Below are 22,661 nucleotides of genomic sequence, written 5' to 3'. Positions count from 1 at the left end.
AGTGGCAATAGACTTATTTTGAAGATCCCCAGTCTCCTCCGTGTCACTTCCAATCTCTTGGTAAAGGTTGGTTAACAGGAAATAGGGCAAGATGGAAGGGAGCTCACATTTAGGATAATAAAGTGACTCTCATTCAACTGATGAGAGACATAAACAGTCTGACTATGATGGTCCCACGGGAGTAGAAGGCTAAGATTTCAAATGCTATATAAACAGTTGCAAATCTCTGCAATTACTCTACAAATGGACTCCTAGCACACATGGCAATGTCAGGAATAAACATATTTTCAGTTCTGTGCTATCCTGTATTGATGACCTGAGTTACCATTGATTTATTCCTTATTTAAAATAAGTGTATAAAACAATTCAAAATAAGTGCAGTGAACAAACATGGCTAAAACTTTATTTTTGTGATTATTGAGGACTGGAGAGTGGGGGCAGGGAGAAGAGAGACCAAGTGTCACTGGCAACCTGGCATCGGGAACATCTTGGGGATAAGCAGGAAAGTTGGACCCCTCAGAAGTCCTCAGCCCCAAAATGTCCAAAGAGCCCCAACTTGGTTACTATGGTGATACCATTCCATTCCAGTAATTTCACCTGACAAGGTCTCTGTTATCTCTTCACTCTTGAACATTAGCCCATCCCACTCTTCTCTGACCCTGCTCTTCCTCATTAGATCGTAAGAAACAACCACATATGCACACATAAGAACAGGCAGTTAATACTTTGTGACAAGCGAGTTAATGCCAGAGGGTGAATTGCCAGGGCAAGTACTCAAACCTCACAGAAGAGGATGCTGCATATTTTCAAATCAAATCTCATTATACATGGCAGAGTCCTGGTGTAATGGTGGCCTGGCCTGGTTTTCCCTCAATGTATTAGCTCGTGCTAAGAAAAAAAAATCTGGATAGCTGCATAATTACCCCAAATTGTTTTCAAATTGGTCTGGGACAACGAAGACATAACTCCACTAGCCTTCAAGGGGCCTGGCCTCCAGGATCAGCTTATGGTCAACCGAGTGAGATCGTGCAACCCACTTACACTTTTTAGGTCTGTAGTTCTTCAACAACAAAATGGAGGAGTTGCGCGGGCGGTGCATGGTCTCAAATCCAGAGACTCTTTTCTTATTGGTCCCTTCTTCTCTGAGATTAAGGATTTTCTTGCTCACTTCTAGGCCTATTTGTTTGATATTGCTCATTCAAAACCTTTAGGGAACGGAAACAATAATGTTTGAAGTAGGAGTGTACATTATCAGAATAAAGGAACTTTAACCTTATTATATGATTTTTAAAAGATAAAATTATGTCTACTTGGGAGAGACAATACATAAGATTATAATAGGAAAGACTAATTCATCTATATAAGTATATAATAGGTGTTTTCATTTCCTGAAAAGCCAAATTATGAACAATGGGTATAAAACTAGATTTAAATTCCGGGCACCTGGGTGGCTCAGTCGATTAAGTGTCCGACTTCGGCTCAGGTCATGATCTTGCGATTCATGGGTTCGAGCCCCACGTCGGGCTCTGCGCTGACAAGCTCGGAGCCTGGACCCTGCTTCGGATTCTGTGTCTCCTTCTTTCTCTGCCCCTCCCCCGCTCGTGCTCTGTCTCTCTCTCTCTCTCAAAAATAAACAAACATTAAAAAAAATTTTTTTAACTAGATTTAAATTATGTAACAATAAAAGTGGATTCTTCTCAAATGTCAAGACATATCTATGTATTAAAAGTCCCTCTTGAGAAATGTTCTCCTATGTTTATTTCTACTTATCTGAGTACAACATATATATCATGGCCAGCATTTTGCTGTAAAAGCCACTGACTATAAGCACTTGGATTCATTGACCTGAGTCCAAAGCCAGAATGTTGGAACTCTCCAGAAGGAAGGAGGTCTGCTCTAATCAGTCGTAAGATGAGAGTAGTTGAGAACCATTTGTAGCAGGGCTGGATACATTTCTCCTGCATAACTCGAGGAGGGGATGGGCAGCGGTAGTGAAAGACATGATTTGAAATAGGGAGGTCAAGGTGGGCCTCATTTAAGAAGATAACAATTTGAGGGGCACCTGGGTGGCTCAGTCAGTTAAGCATTCAACTTCGGCTCAGGTCATGATCTCATGGTTCATGAGTTCGAGCCCCACGTCAGGCTGTGTGCTGACAGCTCGGAGCCTGGAACCTGCTTTGGATTCTGTGTCTCCCCTTCTCTCTGCCCCTCCCCCGTTCTCTCTCTCGCTCTCTCTCTCTCTCTCTCTCTCTCTCTCAAAAATAAACATAAAAAAAAGATAACAAGTTGAGCAGGAGTCAAATTTGCAGGTATCTGGGGAAGAGCATTCCAGGCAGAGTGCAGCCAAGACCTTGTGGCAGGAGAATGCCTGCAAGAGGCCAGTGTGGCTGGAGAGGGAGAGTGTGCAAGAGACCAGAGAGCAAAGAGCAGAGTGAGCGTCGGGCATATCAGACAGCACCTCACAAGGCTGCCGTCAATGCTGTGAATTATACTTTTACTTCACAGAAACATGGGGAGTCATAAAGGCTTTTAAGCACAGTGACCTGACCTGACATGAGGGTAAGGATGAAACAAACCGGGTTGGAGGCTAATGTGGTAATCTAGTCTAAAATTTATAGTGGCTTGGAACAGGTGTTGGCAGTGGATGGGCTGAGAAGTAGTCAGATTCTAGATATGTTTTATAAGTAGAGTTAACAGAGGCGCCTGGGTGGCTCAGTCAGTTAAGCGTCTGACTTCTGCTAGGTCACAATCTCACGGTTCATGAGTTTGAGCCCTGTGTTGGGCTCTGTGCTGACGGCTCGGAGCCTGGAGCCTGCTTTGGATTCTGTGTCTCCCTCTCTCTCTGCCTCTCCCACTCACATTCTGTCTCTCTCTCTTAAAAATAAATAAACATTAGTAAAAATTTTTTCAGTAGAATTAAGATTTCCTAACATAGATTAGATATGGGAGATGAAAGGGAAAAAGGAAGCCAAGAATGACTCCAAACTTTTTGTCCTGAGCAACCAAGAAAGTAGAGTTGTCATCAACTGAAACGGCAATAAAATGAAATACCCAAGGAACCCACAAATCTGTATTTTTCCTACTTAAAAACAATATTTACTTAGCTCTTACTATTTGCCAGGCACTGTGCTAAGCATTTTATTTAAACATAATAATGATGCTGCAAGCTACGTACTAGTAACTACCATTCACAGATGGAGAATCTGAGGCTTAGAAAGATTTAGTTGCCCGCAGTCATACAGTTAGTGGGTGGAGGGCTAAAATTTGAACGTAGAAGGAGTCCCCACTCTTCTCAGTATCTAATACCACCACTCTACCTGGTCAGGTAATATTCTATTTACTTTCCTCTCTCAACTGAGTCCTCTTGACTTCTAAAGTGCAGGAATTCGTCATGATTATCTGGGTATGACACTGTGTACGATTTAGAACAAGTCCTCAGTTTGTGGAAAATCAAGCCCAGGACTTATCTCAGCTAGTAGCAAGAGTACCTACATCAGAGAAATGTAAATCAAAAATCACAATGAGAGGTCACCTCACACCTGTCAGAATGGCCAATGTCAAAAAGACAAGAAATAACAAGTGTCGCCTTTTAGTTTTGTTGATTGTTTCCTTTGCAGTAAAGAAGCTTTTTATCTTGATGAGATCCCAACAGTTCATTTTTGCTTTTAATTCCCTTGCCTTTGGAGATGTTTCAAGTAAGAAATGGCTGTGGCTCAGGTCAGAGAGGTTTTTTCCTGCTTTCTCCTCTAGGGTTTTGATGGTTTCCTGTCTCACATTCAGGTCCTGCATCCATTTTGAGTTTATTTTTGTGAATGGTGTGAGAAAGTGGTCTAGTTTCAACCTTCTGCACGTTGCTGTCCAGTTCTCCCAGCACCATTTGTTAAAGAGACTTTTTTTCATTGGATATTCTTTCCTGCTTTGTCAAAGATTAGTTGGCCATACTTTTGTGTGGGTCCGATTCTGGAGTCTCTATTCTATTCCATTGGTCTATGTGTCTGTTTTTGTGCCAATACCATGCTGTCTTGATGATTACAGCTCTGTAGTAGAGGCTAAAGTCTGGGATTGTGATGCCTCCCGCTTTGGTCTTCTTCTTCAATATTACTTTGGCTATTCGGGGTCTTTTGTGGTTCCATACAAATTTTAGGATTGCTTGTCCTAGCTTCGAGAAGAATGCTGGTGCAACTTTGACTGGGATTGTGTTGAATGTGTAGATAGCTTTGGGTAGTATTGACATTTTAACAATATATATTCTTCCAATCCATGGGCACAGAATGTTTTTCCATTTCTTTGTATCTTCTTCAATTTCCTTCATAAGCTTTCTATAGCTTTCAGCATACAGATCTCTTACATCTTTGGTTAGGTTTATTCCTAGATATTTTATGATTCTTGGTGCAATTAAAAAATAATTTTTTAAGGAAATTATTAAAAAACAGAACTACCAATTAATCCAGTAACTCCACTTCTGATCCAGTATTTATCTCAAGAAATTGAAAACACTAATTTGAAAAGATATCTGCACCCACATATTCATAGCAGCATTATTGACAATAGCCAAGATATGGAAACAGCCTAAGCATCCATTTTTTAAAAAGATTTTATTTTTTTAAGTAATTTCTACACCTAAGATGGGACTTGAACTCACAGCCCAGAGAGTTGATTGCATGCTCCATTGACTGAGACAGCCACACGCCCCCTGAGCATCCACTGATGGATGAATGGATAAAGAAGATGTGATTTTGCGCGCGCGTGCACACACACACACACACACACACACACACTGGAATAATATTCAGCCATAAAAAAAAATGAAATCTTACTATTTGAGACAACATGGATGGACCTTGACGGCATTATGCTAAGTGAAATAAGTCAAACAGAGAAAGACAAACACTGTATGATTTCACTTATACCTAGATTCTAAATAACAAAACAAACCTCACCTCATAGCTAGAACAGATTGTTGGTTGCCGGGGGCTGAGGAAGAGCACAAAATGGGTGAAGGAGGTCAAGAGATAGACTTCCACTTATAAAATAAATAAGTCACAGGGATGTAGTATACAGCATGAAGACTATAGTTAATAATACTGTATCGCATCTTTGAAAGTTGCTAAGAGAATAAATATTAAAAGTCTTCATTGCAAGGAAAAATTTTTCATAACTGTGAATGGTAATGGATGGCAACTAGACTTTCTGTGCTGATCATTTTGCAATGTATGCAAATACCAAATCATTATGTTGTACACCTGAAAGCAATATAACGTGAAATGTCAATTATACCTCGATTTAAAAAAAGGAATATAGGGGCACCTGGGTGGCTCAGTCGGTTAAGCGTCCAACTTCAGCTCAGGCCATGATCTCACGGTCTGTGAGTTTGAGCCCCGTGTTGGGCTCTATGCTGACAGCTCAGAGCCCAGAGCCTGCTTCAGATTCCGTGTCTCCCTCTCTCTCTGCCCCTCCCCTGCTCATGCTCTGTCTCTCTCTGTCTGAAAAATAAATAAAAACATTTAAAAATTAAAAAAAAAAAAGGGAATATAGGCCATCAACTACATCTAAATATATGTGCACATTTGAGTCAGCGTCATCAACCCTCAATGTCAAGATAAGGTGGATATTGACCTTCAGGCCAGTGTAAAGGAGATACGTGGTGTGAAATCCTGATCTCCACAAGACTATGGTTCCCCGTGAAAGGGAGTTTGTCTGGGTAGAGGCAGTGTGTACTGCTGGACCACTGGTCTAGAAAGGGCTTTCAGGACTCCCTTGGGGTAAGATGACAGTGAGCTCCTCATATGTCACATTGTACATTTGTAGACACCCAGCAATTATGAAATGAACTGAAAAGTAGGTCATCCAATAGCTTTTTCCCAGAGGTACCTCACCCAAATAGGAAGAACTGAATAAGCAAATATCCCAAGTAAACCAATCATCAGGAAGACTACCCTGGACTTACAGGTGGCAGGTATGGGAGAAAAATGAGCAACATGTGCCCCAAGCGAAAGGTGGTGAGAAAGACACAATGAACAGAATTTCTTGGGATTCAAGGGAAAGCACTGGAGTTTTTAATGAATTCTGTAGATTCATATCTCTGAGCAATAAGAAGTATATTTGAATAATGTCAAGAGAGGCAAGGGTAAGGAAGGGAGAGGGGTCTTTTTCTCTGATTTATTTCCAATGGAGGAAATGTTAGCCCCACTTCCAGAGGCTACATTTCTCAGAAAATGCTGATTCAGAGAAGGGAAAGGCTAACACAGGCATAGCTGTCGTGTTGACCTTTTCACAGCAGCAATACCAGCTTCACACTAAGAAGATTTATTCAGAGTCTGAAGACATTATGGAGCCCCCTTCATACTCTCAGACACAGTAGGACTCGGGCTCTGCAGCCCATCTGGGTTCCATCCTGGTTCTTCTGCTCTGCATGGCTCTGGGCAAGTTTTTCAACCTCGTTGTGCCTCAGTATCTTCATCCATAAATGGGGAAAATAAGAGTGTCTATATCATTGTGTTGTAGAAAGATCAAATGAGATCATTCATTTATCAGTTTAGAACAGTGACCCGTGTATCAGAGGCACTGAAATATTAACACATATTGTTAATATTATTATTATTGCTTGGTAGTATAATACAATCATGGCAGTCAGTAAAACTTCTTTGGTGATTACCAGGAAAAAACTGGAAGGCGCTTGCTATGATCATCTTCTGAAAACCTTTTATTTGCCCCCATAAATAGGCAGAGCACCCCGCCGAGACTTCTAGTGCAGTACTTCCTGCAGATGTCCATTCCAGCTCACTTTCAATCAGTGAAAATCTTCATCCTTGGGTCTTCTTGATCCCTGTATTGGCTGTTACCATTTACTATACACAGAAAAAAAAAAAATTAAAATAAAATAGCCACCATGCCTAATTACCATTTCAGTTTACACACAAGCTTGTTCTTTTGTACTCACGTCATTCTTCCTCCCTGTAATAATCCAGCCTCCTTCTTCCCATTTGAATCTTGCCTGTCACTAAAGGGCCACTTCTAGCTCCACATCCTCCAGAAAGCCCAGCCCGACCATATTCCCAAGCCAAGTACTTCTGCTATTGTCTTTACCGTGCTATCTGTAATGACTTATTTTAGTCAAATGATATTATTCATGGGATCACTGTTGAGTTGAATCCCTCAGTAACTATTTTCCCTCAAGTTCTTACATTCTTCAATTTCTTTTTTTCCAGGTTTTTTAAAAATTTCCTTAAGTAATCTCTATACCTAATGTGGGGCTCGAACCCATGACCCCAAAATCAAGAGCCACATGCTCTATAGACTAAGCCAGCCAGGTGCTTCCCCCCTTCATTTTCCCCCAGTTTTATTGAGACATAATTGACATGACATTTTAGTTTCACGTGTACAGCATAATGACTTATGTGGATACTGTGAAATGATCACAACAGTACATTTAGTTAATATCTATCACCACACTTAGTCACAGATTTTTTTTTCTTGTGATAAGAACTTTTAAGATCTACTCTCTCGGCAACTTTCAAATATATGGTACAATGTTAACTAGAGTCACCATGCTATACGTTATACCTCCAGGACTTACTCATCTTATAACTGGAAGTTTGTACCTTTTGACCACCTTCACCCACCTCTCACCCTTACCTCTGGCAACTACTCATCTGTTCTCCAGACATTCTTCAACTTCTAGTTCTTTTACTCCTCTCCTTCACCAAGAACTCACTCAAAAATAGCTACCCGGCCTGAATTCCCATAGATTTCATCACCGCCATGTCCCAGGCCTGTGTTGTGCCTGTGGATCCCTCCTTTGGTCACTACGAGAAAGTGCTTAGACTGCTCAGCGTCACAGAACCTTCAGACATTTCAAGACAGTTAACAACGAAAGGCATTTTGAAAGCTCCATTGTTTTGATGCTCTGACTCAAGCTTTCCCCTTGTGCTGGGCTGGCTCCTACACCCGGGTTTCGTGTGCAGACATCTCAAGGGCTGTCAGTAAACTCCTGAATGAGCTGACTCCACAAAAGTGCTTGCATTACCTCAAACTACATAGCAGTCAACTCTCAGAGAAGCAGTCCTGTGGCTGGGAGTGCCGGCCCACCTCTCCCAGTGCCAGAAGTTAGAGAATTTCTGGAAAAGACAAAACAAAACAAAACAAAACAAAACTTAGTGTCATTTCCACTTACTTGGGCCTGTTGTTGGTTTTCAGATACTTTTATAACAGGGAGAAAGGCACTGAACTTTAAAAGTGGGGGGGGGGGGGGCGGGGAAGGAGGGAAGAAAAGCTCAATTTCCCCATGGGCCTCATCGTTTCTCTTCTCTCTCCATGTGATCACTCTGGGTTTCTCATCCAATCAAATGGCTCCACCTACCACACCCCAAACTCTATCTCTGGCCCCAATTCTCTTCCTTGCTTCATATTACTGGCTGCACAGAGTGACTCTCCTTGGAAATGTGTTGGTTCCTCAGACCCCAGATATTCAAGATGAAGTTAATAATCCCTCCTTCCTCCTACCTGCTTCTTGTCTTAGGTCACCTGTCTGTTTTCTTGCACAATGCTCAAACCAAACCAGGAACTTGATGTTGGCTTCAACTCTTTCATTTTCTCCATGGTAATATTGCTACTCTGAATGCCTTCTTCAAGGTCCATCCCTCCTCTCCCCAGTCACAGAAGTGCCAATGGTTCGTATGTCTAGCCTCCCTTTACTCCAGTTCATCTCGATGTTGCTGCCGGTGATTCCTCTAAAACACAGATTTGACCTAGTTATTTCCCTGTTTAAAAACACTGAATGGGCTCCCGCTGCCTTCAGAATACATCCTGAATTCTTAGCGGGGACTACAGGTCTCCCCACACTCTGATTCTTGGCCACACTCCTGGCATTCCTTCTCCAATTCCTCTCCCCAAGTCACCCCAAGCTCCAGGAATGAACTAATTGTGTTTCCTGAAAATCCCACTGAATTTCCCAATCCCACATTTTTGCGATGCTGTTCTCTCTCCACATGTAACACCTAACCCTTTTCTTTTGCATTTCTACATTTCTTCTACATATTTCAGTTTGTTCTTTCAAAAGTAATTATATCAATGGTCACTCTATGCCAAGCAGGGCACAAAGCTACTCTTAAATATGTAACAGGAAACCCCTGCCCTCAAGGAGTGGCAGAGTGGTAAAGCCAGATTGATAAATAGTAGATTTTATAATCACACAAGATGATAAATGCTATGAGGCCCAGTCTCTCTTACTGCATGAACCTTCTCCAGCTCTCTCAGATAGAGTTGGTGACCTCTTTTTTTTTTCTTAATGTTTGTTTAATTTTGAGAGAGACAGACAGACAGACAGACTGTGAGTGGGGGGGGGGGGGGGTGGCAGAGAGGGAGACACAGAATCCGAAGCAGGCTCCAGGCTCCGAGCTGTCAGCAAAAGAGCCCAACGTGGGGCTTGAACCCACAGACCCAGAGATCATGATCTGAACCAAAGTTTGATGCTTAACCGACTGAGCCACCCAGGCACCCTGAGTTGGTGACCTTCTTGTCTATATTCCCCCATGGAAAGTTGGTCACCCTCTCATCGGTGTTTCTCTCAAGTAGACTTGATCACCCTTTTTTTTGACATTACTGGTCCTTATATCCCTTGCACCTGTTGTATCCTGTATGCCTGGCACATGTTTCAGAACCAGGTGGTACTCCTCAGGGATACTGAGCTCAGAGCCTACCTGTGTTTCTCCATTGAACTCAATCTAAATGGCGATAAGGTCCGGGACCAGCAGCAGTAGAAATCACCACTCAGAGCCCTCATATAAATCTAGAATAAACATCACTTCTCTAGTAAACTTTCTACAACAGTTTTATCATGACTCTTCTCCATAAAGAAGCTATCTTGGCTTCCTGTGGATGACAACAGATAAGATACCAAGTTGTTGACTCCTCTGTTTCCAGCTTGATGGTGGGGAGAGAAGGTTGCTCGGAATTGGCACAGAAGGGTCCGAATTCATTCCATCAGTTGATTCCCTTAGTTAATGAGACCCTCTTTTGAAATACAAATGTTCCCTTGGGGAATGAAGCCTATAAGCCCCTTAGACTTGGGGTATAGTATTTTATCCAAGTAATTTGAAGCACGTATAGACTACTAAGTCCTTGGTGACTGTGGCTTAAATATGCATATGACAAGGTAAGCTGAAGGTTTTCCAATTCTGAGAAATTGGAAACTTCACATGAAGTGCATTTTTAAAAGGAATAATTTTAGGACAAAGTGTAGTTTTAAGGAAACAGCCTTGTTCTGGGTATGGCTATACCCATGTAATAGTGTATTTGGAAGACACTGAACAATTAGGATCGTGCCCAGGAGGGGTGATAGGCCTGCAAAAAATGCAGGTAGGAGCAGGCAAAAGAGCTCCCTTCCTTCCTCACTTTCCTTTCAATTAATTACTTCATTGATTTCTGTTTAGGATTATGATGATATACCTTCTTTACAAGTCATTTGTAAATCATTTGGGGTTGTCACAGCCTGGATGATATGATCAAACTCAAATTCATTCAGGCTGTCATCTTCTTCACTTGGCCCACATCCTCACCTTAGATCAAACGTTACCCTCACTCTAATTTACCATACCTGCCTCTGCTTCCACTTCTGGGTTACTTAGCTTACTAGGGGGTAAAGTTTCACTTCTCTAAAACCTATCTATCCTCCATTCACTTATTCAGCCAACAAATATCCACTCTGGACCCACATTCATGGAACCATGCTGGAAGGGGGCACAAGCACCAGTGAACACCAAGATGGGCTTGACATCGACCTTGCTCCTGTTTGGGTGCCATTTCCTCCATTAAGATGTCATTAATAGTCTGGTCAACACTTTCTGAACAAAAAAGGAAATCAACCAACAGCTCAGGATATTTTAAACCCAATCACTCTGGAAAATGTAGTTTAACATTCCCATTTCTTATACCCTACTGCCATAATGTTTCAACTGTAAGGAATGAAGGAATGAAGTGTTTTTCTTAGACTGGATGGAGTTTTAAGACTGAATATGAGGTGGCAGAGGGACAGAGGCACTGAGAATGAGAAATCACAGGAAGAGAAAGGGTGAAACTTGACAGAAACTCCTTCTCACACTAGTGACCCCAATCCAGAAACCTATTCTGGTAAACCCTCGGTGAGTTTGGTTTTATTTTAAGTTGAGTTTATAGACATTACTTTCAAAACTAAAGAGATATAAATAACCTTGGAGGGGGCTCAGAGAAGAAACACTGTGAGAACCACCATGACTAACGTGTGGGCAAAAATACCTATTAATAGACAAAGACATTGAAATCACTTACTGAGGGAGAGCAAGCTTAAGATCAACCTAAATGCTATCTTTAGTGGATAAAAGTTCAGAAGAGGAATAGACCAGTAAGAAAAGAAACATACTCTTTGAGTTGCTCCATTTTAGAATCTCTATTTTTAATTTTTTTAAGTTTGTTTATTTATTTTGAGACTGAGAGAGAATGTGAGCGGGGGAAGAGCAGAGAGAGAGACAGAGAGAGAGAGAGAGAGAGTGTCCCAAGCAGGCCCAGCGCTGTGAGCACAGATCCTGATGCGGGGTTCAAACTCATGAACCATGAGATCATGACCTGAGCCTAAATCAAGAGTCAGATGCTTAATTGACTGAGCCACCCAGGCACCCTAGAATCTCTACTTTTAAAGGCATGATAAATTTCTTATAATGTTGTTAAAGTGAAGTTGAGAAATGAAGGATTCCTAAATACTGTCTGTAGGATGTGGCTTAGACACAAAAAGTAGGTAGGAGCCTCTGCATGAAGAGCAGTGGAGGATTTTTAAAATAACATAAAGTGTACTTAATGCCACTGAACTGTACACCTAAAAATGGTCAAAATGGTAATATATTTATATTATTATATTTGAACAACACACACAAAGTCCATGGGAGAAAGCTAGAGTCAACATATTTCCAATTGCTAAATAATGTAACTTTTTAGGAAAATTCATATATCACAGCCCCCAAATACACTAACTTTCCTGCTTTTCTAAGACTGAGGTAAATCCTTAGTTTTCCTGCAAAAGGAAAGGACTCTTAAAAGGAGAAATGGACGCTGTTAGAAGATAGGCCTGGGACTTGAATCCAGATGCAGAGAGATAGGATGTAATGGACAGTCACTGCCTTCTCAGCTACTTCTGTGTAGAATTCAAGTTAAGGCTGGGGAGCAGCACACCAGTAAAGCTGGTTGGCTGGGACAATGTTTCTTTACATGAGGCAAAAACGTCCCAAAGAACTGAGTCCAGAAATATGAATTATTGGGGCTTCTTCATCGCCAGTTCTTCCCCTTCGAGGTCCTCTTTCCTCTACTCCCAAAGTAAGATCTTCCTTCCAGCTCTATTCATGGAAGCATCAGTGGGTAACTAACTAATGAACCGAAATGGCAGGGAGCTAAACAGTTCCTTTCCTTGACGATCCTGAAAGGGTAGAAGAAACACTGACTTGATTGCCCTGCTTGAAAATAAACATCTTTACTAGTTTCAATCTTCTGGGGAAAAAAATTAGATTAAAGCAACTCATGATGATGTCTAAGAAACATGAAAGAGTTCTCTCAAAAGGAAATACATCTAAAAATCTTTAAACATTTTTAAAGGTCTAAAAACTGTAGTGGCTACCATTTCCTTTTAGTAGTTCCCTTGCATGATTATCACAGGAATCATATCTGTGTATTTGCTCTAAGTAAATGTTCGTATTTTCTTAGGCTCCCGCTCGGCATGGCTAGCTGGGCAATGAGTTGTTGACCATTCCCAGTGCTGCCTGGATGCTGTATTTCACAGCAGAAATTTCAGAGCCTGATCTGTTTTGGAGATTATTTTCAGGGCTAGCTGGTCATTTCAAAACGCATGGTGAGGCTGGTCATGCCCTGTCATCCGCCATTAGAGCAGACACCCTGCAGTGAATTAGAGAAAAAGACCTTTGTGCCTTGGGGGAATAAGATCAAAAGTTACCCCTATGGTAACTTTAGAGCTGATAATGAGAATCTTATTTCAGTAAAAAGCATAGACTTTTTAAATTAAGGTTGGAGCTGAAAGGGGAAAGTCATTAATTTCTTTAACCCACCTTACCTAAAGACCAGAACCCAGCTCAACTCTAGATAAAAGTGTCCAAATTTTGCATCCAGGTATGGCATTCCTATATAAGGCATTCTACTTGAAAGGGCAGAAGCATGCCTCTTCCTATTTTTGCCCCCATTTATGTTCCACCCAGAAACTCATTATGAGGATAGACAGCCAAGCAGAGGTTGAGGGAAAATAAAACTCAAAGAGACTAAGGACTAGCTAAGTGCTCAGTTTCCTCCACTAATGGAAAAAAATGTCTGCCTTTGGTCTCTTGTCTGTGAGACTAAAAAGAACCCATCCCAGAAACTAAGAGGGCCTTGACCAATGATACCTTGAAATCTAGCTCCAGCCTCCTTTTGCAAATGAATAAATACTAAAAATATCTTACAGTGATGGCAGGTTTAAAATATGGGGGCGACTGGGTGGCTCAGTCGGTTGGGCGTCCGACTTCAGCTCAGGTCGTGATCTCGCGGTCTGTGAGTTCGAGCCCCACGTTGGGCCCCTCTGGGCTGACCGAGCAGAGCCTGGAGCCTGTTTGAGATTCTGTGTCTCCCTCTCTCTCTCTGACCCTCCACCCATTCATGCTCTGTCTCTCTCTGTTTCAAAAATAAATAAACGTTAAAAAAATTTTTTTAAATAAATAAAAAAGAAATATGGATACATATGCTTTTTTTTTCCTTTAGAAAAAGGAGATCCTTTGTGATCATGCCTCCCACTTAAAAAGTATAGTCCCATTGAGGTTTATAAAGGAAGGAAATTCTGACACAGGCTATGACATGGATGAACATTATACTATATTGAATAAATCAGTCACAAAAGGACACTGTGTGATTGTACTTACATGTAGTACCTAGAATAACCAATTCATAGACACAGAGAGTAAAACGGTGAGATTGCCAGAGGCTACGGGAGAGGGGATGGGAGTTATTGTTTAATAACTAATGTACAGAGTCTCAGTTTGGGAAGATGAAAAAAAAGTTCTGGGAATGGGTGGTGGGCAGGATGGCACAACAATGTGGGTGCCACAGGATGTACACTTAAAAATGGTCCAAATGATAAATTTTTTAAAAGTCTATTTATTTATTTTGAGAGAGAGCCAGTGAGCAAGCGAGAGCAGGGGAGGAGCAGAGAGAAGAGAGAGACGGAGAGAATCCCAAGCAGGCTCTGCATGCTGTCAGCGATGACCTGAGCTAAAACCAAGAGTTGGACGCTTAATGGTGTGAGCCACCCAGGAGCCCCTCAAATGACAACTTTGATGTTATATATTATTTTACCACAATATAATATAAAACATTAAAAAAAAGGATAGGTCCTCATATGGTGACAGTCCTGCATGCTGGCTCTTTTCTAGATGTTCTCTCATGGTGTGATCTATGTCTGGTTCCCACAACAGTGTGAGATTCATAAAGATGGTTTCGCTCATAGCAAATGCCTTTTGAATCACTACTGGGAACATGACGGTGACTTTCTCAATCACACCTGCAGTTTGCAAGCCACCTCCTGCAGGCAGAGGTGCACGGTTTATTTTTACAATTGGCCTTGAGCAAGAGTTGATTAAATGCTTGGATAACATAACTTCTTGGAAGATGTTGCTTTCCTCCTACTTTCCTACCCTCTTCCATCCCTCATGAGCACCACATAAAAAGTGACAGTTCGTAATCTTTTCTTCTTCTTCTTTTTTTAAGTGTTAGCATTCAAATTGGATGGGAACTTCATTCTCTGAATGCAAACAGGACACGTTCCACTCTGGGAACATCCATTGTTCCAAGCTGGGCAGCACCCTATTAAGGAGCTGGTATCTTATCCAGCCACAGAATCAGGGGCTAAGGTGTAAAGGGACATTTCCTGTACATCTTCCCCCTAATATGGTTGCTTCTTTAGGGGGAGAGGAGTCAGGGAGCGTTCTGGGAAATAAAGGCTTCTGGTCCCCAAGTTCCTCTTTCTGTTTCTATAATTTTCACTTCCCCTCCTATCAGAAATCCCCACATGGTGGTGCTTTCTCCTCTCCCTTCCTTGTCATTTCCCTTTCATTTATCCCCTGACACCTCTCCTGGGCTTGTCCCCATCTCCCTGTCACTGATACTTTGTCTGTCTTCATGTCTTGGGGTCCACTTCCCCCAAAGTGGACCACTGGCAGTCCACACCTATACAAACACACCTCCCTGCTTTCAAGAGCACCCTTCATACTTGCAACCCTGGCCAGCTGTTCCTGGTGCTTCTTCCAGCGCAGACAGTGGGTCAGGGAGTCATGTCTGCCTTCTGCATCTCCCATTTGCTAGCTTGTGCCAGACGTCTGGGCTGGAAAGGGACATAACCCGCCCTGCACATGTGAAATTGTCTGCCGCTCTCGGGCTAGTCAAAGAGTTTCACAGGGAAGGCTTTACCTCCCACTGTTTCTTAGAGCCACGAGTCCCCATTTCACCTCGATGGTGTCTTCTCGAAAAATAGAAATGAGTTTTTATTGGGTAAGCCTCCTCTGCAAACTAAAATGTCATCAGGCCTTTTGCTACCTGTCAGAAGTTCCAACCCTATGTAAATGTCTAAGCCCCATGTCAGCTGACCCTGTTTAAAGGACTCTGACTTGGCAGTGAGAGTCCTTTCTGTATCTTTCCATTTTAGAGTGCTGGCGTGGCTCACCCTCTTTCATTCATATCCTACTATTGCGGAATGAGTACAATTGCCTGGACATGCTAAACCGAAGTGTATTTCTGCACTTTGTCCAAGAAAAAGAAGTTTGCCCTTTGTAGTGGTTATAAATCTCAGCCCACAAACTCATTTTTGTAAGAAATATACTTCAGTGTATTTTGTTTACTATATCAACTTGTTTCTCATTTTAAGGCCCCATTCTGCGGGATGAGAGATTTAACCTCAGCTCTTTTTGAGGCTCTCTCCTTCCTGTTTCCCAAGATTATGCCACAGCCCTGGCGTCGTACGCAGTAACAAGGGCTTGTGCGTCTAGACCTTCTGTTCATAGATGTCACCTGCTGCAAAGATGTCCACCCAGGTCCAAGGGCTCCTGGCAGCTTCAGTGCCATATTTGGGACATGGGAATCCTTGTCTATCTACACACGTCAGAGCCGTACCTCTCCAGGACTTGTCTTCTCCTCAACGGTGCAACCAACAAGCAGTGTGTACATCCCTTTCATTCTTAGGACCCTCAATGTTCCCTCTCTTTCTTCTCCCACCCAGCCTGGAGGAATTTCTTTCTAATAGCAGGGAAATCTTCCCTTTGTGTCTTTGACCGAGATATTTTGACCATGCCTACTAATCCCCACCCCCGCTTGCCTTTAAACCAACAGTCTACCTACTACCAGGAACCCAGTAGCCTCTCCAGGGCTCAGGCCTTTGAACAAAAGCCAAGATTTCTGCTTTCCAGGGCTGCCACCAAAACAGCGAGCACAAGTCCCACCTGAAAAGATAAAGAGGACCCCAACTATAACCTTTGGTCACATTCTAGGCAGCAGTTTTTGAACACAAACAATGAATGGGATCGTTACAAATGACTTTTATTAGATATCTGACTGATTAAATGAAACCCTTGTCTCCCCAAAGTAGTTGTCCGATCTTTATATAACCTTGTATATGTAGAGTAAAAAGCTGCATGTCTCTAAAATTAGTTGAAGAGTTATGCAAATTCTCTCTTCTGGAGAAAATTAGCAAGACATTTATTTCTAAGTTTGTAAATAATATTTCCCCCTAGACTTTAGGGTCACTGAACAGGCTCAAACCTGTGTCTTGCTTACTAATTTTTCTAACTAAGAAAGTGAAACAAAAGTAATTACAAACATCTAACAGCGTATTAAAAGACCATTTTTACTCAGTATGCATCTAGGAGAAACATGCTGCTTCTATCCTATTCTAACTCAAAATCACTCAATTTCGTTCCAAACTCAAAATCAAGCAGACTTTTAATGATGGAGCAGGGCTATGGGTATGACAGCCTCTCACATTTCATTTATTGGTGTTTTCAACTTCTCTATAGGTTGCTACTCCGGGAGCATTTAAAAATAATTTTGCTTTAAAGATAGTAATGCATATTCATCTATGAACTTGCAGTTTACTTAACACTCTATACCCATTATCTTTTTGGATCCTCATAATCACTGTAAGTGGCTGTGCCACTTAATGGTAGCTGCAGCTGACATTTGCCTACAGATAAGTATGGAACCCAAGGGCTTACTTAATGAGGGGATTCCCAGCTAGTTCTCTGGAGATGTGCAAATGATGCCCGCCACCTACGTATTGGAATAACCATAACTCCTCAAACTTTTTTATTTTGTGGAAATCTGTGAATTGCTTTATTTTCAGTGTACTATATGCCGAGAAATAGATTCAAGTGGTTCCGAAAATGTACTAAGAAAAGGGTCATAAAATGGATTAGTGTGAAAAAGAGTCATAATTTATATATATATATATATATATATATATATATATATATACACATATAGTTTATATGCATTTTATATATAATTTTAATATATATCATAATCCAAATTGCGAGTAATAAAGGTATTCCTGTAATGTTGACAACTTAGAAGGTATTCAGTATCTGAGAGAACAAGCAAGAGAAAAGTGAGGCCTTAGAAACCTTGGCTTTCTATGGGAATTTCCTGCCTTAGAGGAAAGATGAGGACACAAAACATGAAGGCTAGAGGCAGTTCCTGTCACAAAAATAAACAACACACACGCACACGCACACGCACACACACTGCCAAAATGACTGTAAAAGTTCTTCCTGTCTTTTTTCCCTCCAAAATTTAAATGGTAGCGTTTTTCATTTGGCTGCATTTGAAGGGTAAATTGACGCTATCATTTGAGAAGTTACTCAAAGCAGAAACTGTGAGTCACTGTCAAAATTGTCTTGTTCCTCACCCCCACCGCCCCCTCCATGCCATCCAACCAGTCATCAAGTCTTCTCTATTCAACCTGTAAAATATGTTCAAAATCTGTCCACTTCTCACCTTCCTTGCCCTAATCCAAGCCCCTACCGCTTCTTACCCAGATTATTACAAGAAACACACCCATCTCCCCTCTCCCAGTCTTGCGGGTCCCTCTACACGTCATGACGATATTTCCCAAATGGGTCCTGCACCTACAGAGTGCACTGGACAGGCTGATGGACTGTGGGAAGAAAATCTTAGGACTTCTATTTATCTCATCCTTTAAAGTGACTGTTTTTCTGTATTTTATAATATATATAACATTTTGTGATAATAAGCATCACCTCACAGAATCTCTGGCCTTTCCTGTGTTCATCTGCCTTGCTCCACAACACCTTATCTTTAAGACCAGGTCCCAGTCAACCATCTGTTTTTCTTTGAGGACTTTTGAGATGCGCATGGACAATTATTGTTTCACCTGGACTCCCCAGCACCCTCTGAAAAGCTTTAGTATAGCACCCGGTATGTACCTATTTCCACCTATTTCCATTTCTGTACCAAGACTAATTATCTTCAGGACTTGGACCTTGTCGTTCATTTTAGTGAATGGTATAAAGGAGGCATTTCGTAAGTGACTGGAGATCTCTGGTGTTCAACGGATGTATTTTGTAGAAAAAAAGAATCAGCTTGCTTAATTTCACAATTCTCAAAAAGTTACAACTACCCCTTAGAACAAGGCAAACACTCTGGGTATCTTCATAACAATTTTTGAGATATATTAAGTGCCAATAGCTTACCCTTCTGGAGAACTGGCTTGCTTACAGGGGTGGAAAGAGAGTTAACACTCTGCCTAGTTCTGCTTTTTTTCTTCTCCCTCTTAGAGACACAAAAATAAAAGAGATGGTGAGTAACTCAGGGACTGAGTGTAAGCCTGGGATAACAGCAAAGAGTACCTGAAAGTTACATACACAAGGATTGAAGAAAGAGAAGAAAAAGGCAAGAAAAGACACACCTAATGCTCTTAGTGGTAATTACACAAAAATGGAAACGTAAGAGAGAGAAAATGCTTTCATTGGGACTTAGGACAAGATGAATTTAAAACGGGGCAAGTAACTGGTTTTTTGTCAGAACAGCAACCTCACACAGATCATTTATGCTCCTATCTCTTCCTCCCTGAACGACTTTATCCCAAATTCAGTTTAGTTGATCCATATACTATCTACCAGATTCTACACACAGGAGATTCTTAATCTTAGTCCCTGGGCTGTTTAACTTTTAAGCTTGGATCCTAATAAGGGTTCGACTTGCTCACTTCGGTACGAAGGACTGCTGTGGAACAGTTACCATACTTGGGCAGAGAAGCCACCAGAGGGAAAGGGGGAGGGGCACTTGCTTCAGCACAGCAGTTATATAACCACAAGGGGAGTGCTGCAAAGGGAAAGGCTCTTTCTACCTTCCTTAAAAATATTAAATCCTAAAAATGTGTAAAAGACACCCAACACGCATATTTGAGTTGCTGGAGTTAGTGACTTAAATGCAATGAAGACCCAGAATATCAATTCAATTTGATGGGTTTACGTAGCTGCTATTTCAAATAACTTAAGACACTTGGTGTCCTCAAGAAACGATCATAAAAACATGTGCAGTGTGTTTCAGTAATAGCAGAATAAATGTCATTTCCTTTTTCATTGACAAGGAGTTAGGAATGTTGACCTACAGACAGTCCCCAAACAAGTTGCATTCCAATAGCCCGTTTCTAAGTCAGCTGTTAGATCCTTGGAACATAGTTTCCCATAGAAACAATTTTAGATGGTGTGGTTTAGATTTCCAGATATGGCCAAAGAAGCCCATCTGCCCATAAGTAGTTCCACTAAAGACCCTCATTGCCATGTATAACAATGCTTTTTTATAAGAAATTGTTTCCTGACTTCCTACTTGGGATTCCTGTAACTCATGTTCCCTCGTCCTGGAAAGAGTGGAGGATGCCCTAAATGTACAGGCTGGTTGGGAGGTGGTGGTGGCATGGAGGGGGAGGGCTGAGAGGGAATGCAGGGCAAAGCAGGCTTCTCCAGCAGCAACAGCCAGGACTTCAAGGATGGAGTGAGGTCTGATGCAGTCTGGGCCTGGGAAGGCAGTGCACCTGTGACAGTGACCTCTGTCATTATATTTGAATGGAGGAGTTATGTTATTTTATCCTAGCAAGAACGTCCCAAATGTTCAAGATGATACAGCTACCTTCTATTAAGCACATACTCTGTGCTACAGCACAGTGTTGATTTCTGTGTCTACATTATTTTGCGTAATTCTACAAACTCAGTATCTGTGAGGTCAATTATTTTATCTGCATTTAAGAAAGAGGGCTCAGAGTCTTGGGGATATTAAGCAACTTCCTAAATTCATCCAGTTAGAGCCAGTACTTGAACCCAAGCTTCTCTGACTCTAAATCCCCTATTCCATACTGTGGTCCAAAGACCTAAGGAATACTTCTAACAGCTTATTAGTTTTTCATTGAACAGTTTAGTTTAATGAAGGCAGTAACTATCCCCCTCAATGAATGGACCCAACTAATGGACTAAAAAAATATGAAGCATTTCCTGTGTGGATAATGTAAGGAGGCGTGTGCTGGAAATCTAGGGGCTACAAGCAGACATCCAAATATGAACATTTAGGTAGCTTTCCAGAGCAAAAGAAGGCCAGTGCCACAGGAACTGACATACTTTAACTCATTATAAAGAGACTTTTGAGAGGTCACTGTGAGCGGGAAGTCTCAGAAGGCTCCTGAAGGATGCTGGACCTTGAAGCAATGGGTTTAGACAGAGGGCATGCCTGATGAAGGGCTCAGATGAGCCAAGTTTGCATACTGATGATCGAGACAAAACGAACTCAATTTGCTTTCTGTTACAGAGAAGTGGAAAATAAGATTAGAAAAGCTGGTGTCAGTCGGTGCAGAGACTTCTAGGATTTCTTTTTTTTTTAAATATGAAATTTATTGTCAAATTGGTTTCCGTACAACACCCAGTGCTCATCCCAACAGGTGCCCTCTTCAATACCCATCACCTCCCCTCCCCTCCCTCCCACCCCCATCAACCCTCAGTTTGTTCTCAGTTTTTTTTTTCCTTTGCAATGTATTTAATATTTCTCCTTTCATTATCATTTTCTTTTTTTTTCAATATATGAAATTTATTGTCAAATTGGTTTCCATACAACACCCAGTGCTCATCCCAAAAGGTGCCCTCCTCAATACCCATCACCCACTCCCCCTCCCTCCCACCCCCCATCAACCCTCAGTTTGTTCTCAGTTTTTAAGCGTCTCTTATGCTTTGGCTCCCTCCCTCTCTAACCTCTTTTTTTTTTTTCTTCCCCTCCCCCATGGACTTCTGTTAAGTTCCTCAGGATCCACATAAGAGTGAAAACATATGGTATCTGTCTTTCTCTGTATGGCTTATTTCACTTAGCATAACACTTATTACAATTTAACTTTTTGAACAAGTAGTATATAGTTCATAAGTAAATTTCATAAAAAGGAACAGAGGAAAAATCTCTACTTCTCACAGAAGTAACCATAAATTTCCTATGAATCCTTTCAAATATTTTCGTGCATATACAAGCAATTATAAATATATATTGTTTCCCCTATGTTAAAAAGTAGCATATGACCTGTAAACTTTGAATAGCAATTACATAGATTTACATACACAGATGTATTCTTACTATTTAAAATGATTATGTTTACTTATTAAAGTATAATGGTATTTCCTGGGGTGGATTTATTAAACAAATACCAAGAATTGGGATCCAGAAAAGGGACAGTGATATCCAGAGGTGGACTAACCCAGAGTCAACTTTATATGTATGGATCTAAACCCCAAAAGTGTGGCTTTAGGCTGGTGAGGTGGGTGCTCCTCTTTAGGGTTACCATAACACCCCGTACGCTCCTCTCCTTGGCTTTCTTCACAGTTTTCTAATTACCTGTTTATGTGTTTACTTCACTCACTTGATTAGAATTCTCTGAGGCAAAGACTATAGAACTCATTTATCCTTATAGCATCAATATGTAGTATAATACCGGGCAAATAAGAGATTTTTAAAATAAGTGCTCAAATGAGTTAACGAGTGGAGAATAGATACGTTGAATGAATGCGAAAAACATGTTCAAGGAATGGCTTAAACACCTTAGCTAACCCCTAGGGTATCAGAATGTAAGGAGACAGAATGGTACTTTATTCCCTCTGGTAATACCATGTGATGAAACACTGGGAGATGTGTTAGGAAAGATCAGGCAGTGGAGAAAAAGAGGGAAGAGATTAAGGAGGAGGGGAAGAGGAAACATAAAGGAAGGTCTCTGAACAACCAGAAAGAAGTTGGATCATGGGGAACAGCAGAGAGGTTGGCCTAAACAGGAAGTATGGGTGTGAAAATAACTGGAGGTAGGATGGTTAGAGAGTTGAAATTATGCCTGAAGGGCTCAAATTTAAAAAAAAAAAAATTTTTTTTAATAGAGAAAATTGAGGAATGAACGTAAGGCTGAGCAGAGGGCCTGGGTGGCAAATGTGAGAAATACTTGTAGGGACTGATTGGAAAGGCTGACTAAAAGTAACAGCTGCCTCCTGGAATAAGGCCAATTATAACTGCAAGTAAAAGCATTGATAAGCAATGCTCAGAGTCCACTGGGGGCAGGAGATTGTGACGTTGCAATTCTT

Source organism: Panthera onca, chromosome B1, assembly GCF_046562875.1.
Source record: "Panthera onca isolate mPanOnc1 chromosome B1, mPanOnc1 haplotype 2, whole genome shotgun sequence".
In the NCBI taxonomy this organism is placed as follows: domain Eukaryota; kingdom Metazoa; phylum Chordata; class Mammalia; order Carnivora; family Felidae; genus Panthera; species Panthera onca.
The sequence above is the reverse complement of the archived record's forward strand: the minus strand, read 5'-3'. Positions refer to the sequence as shown.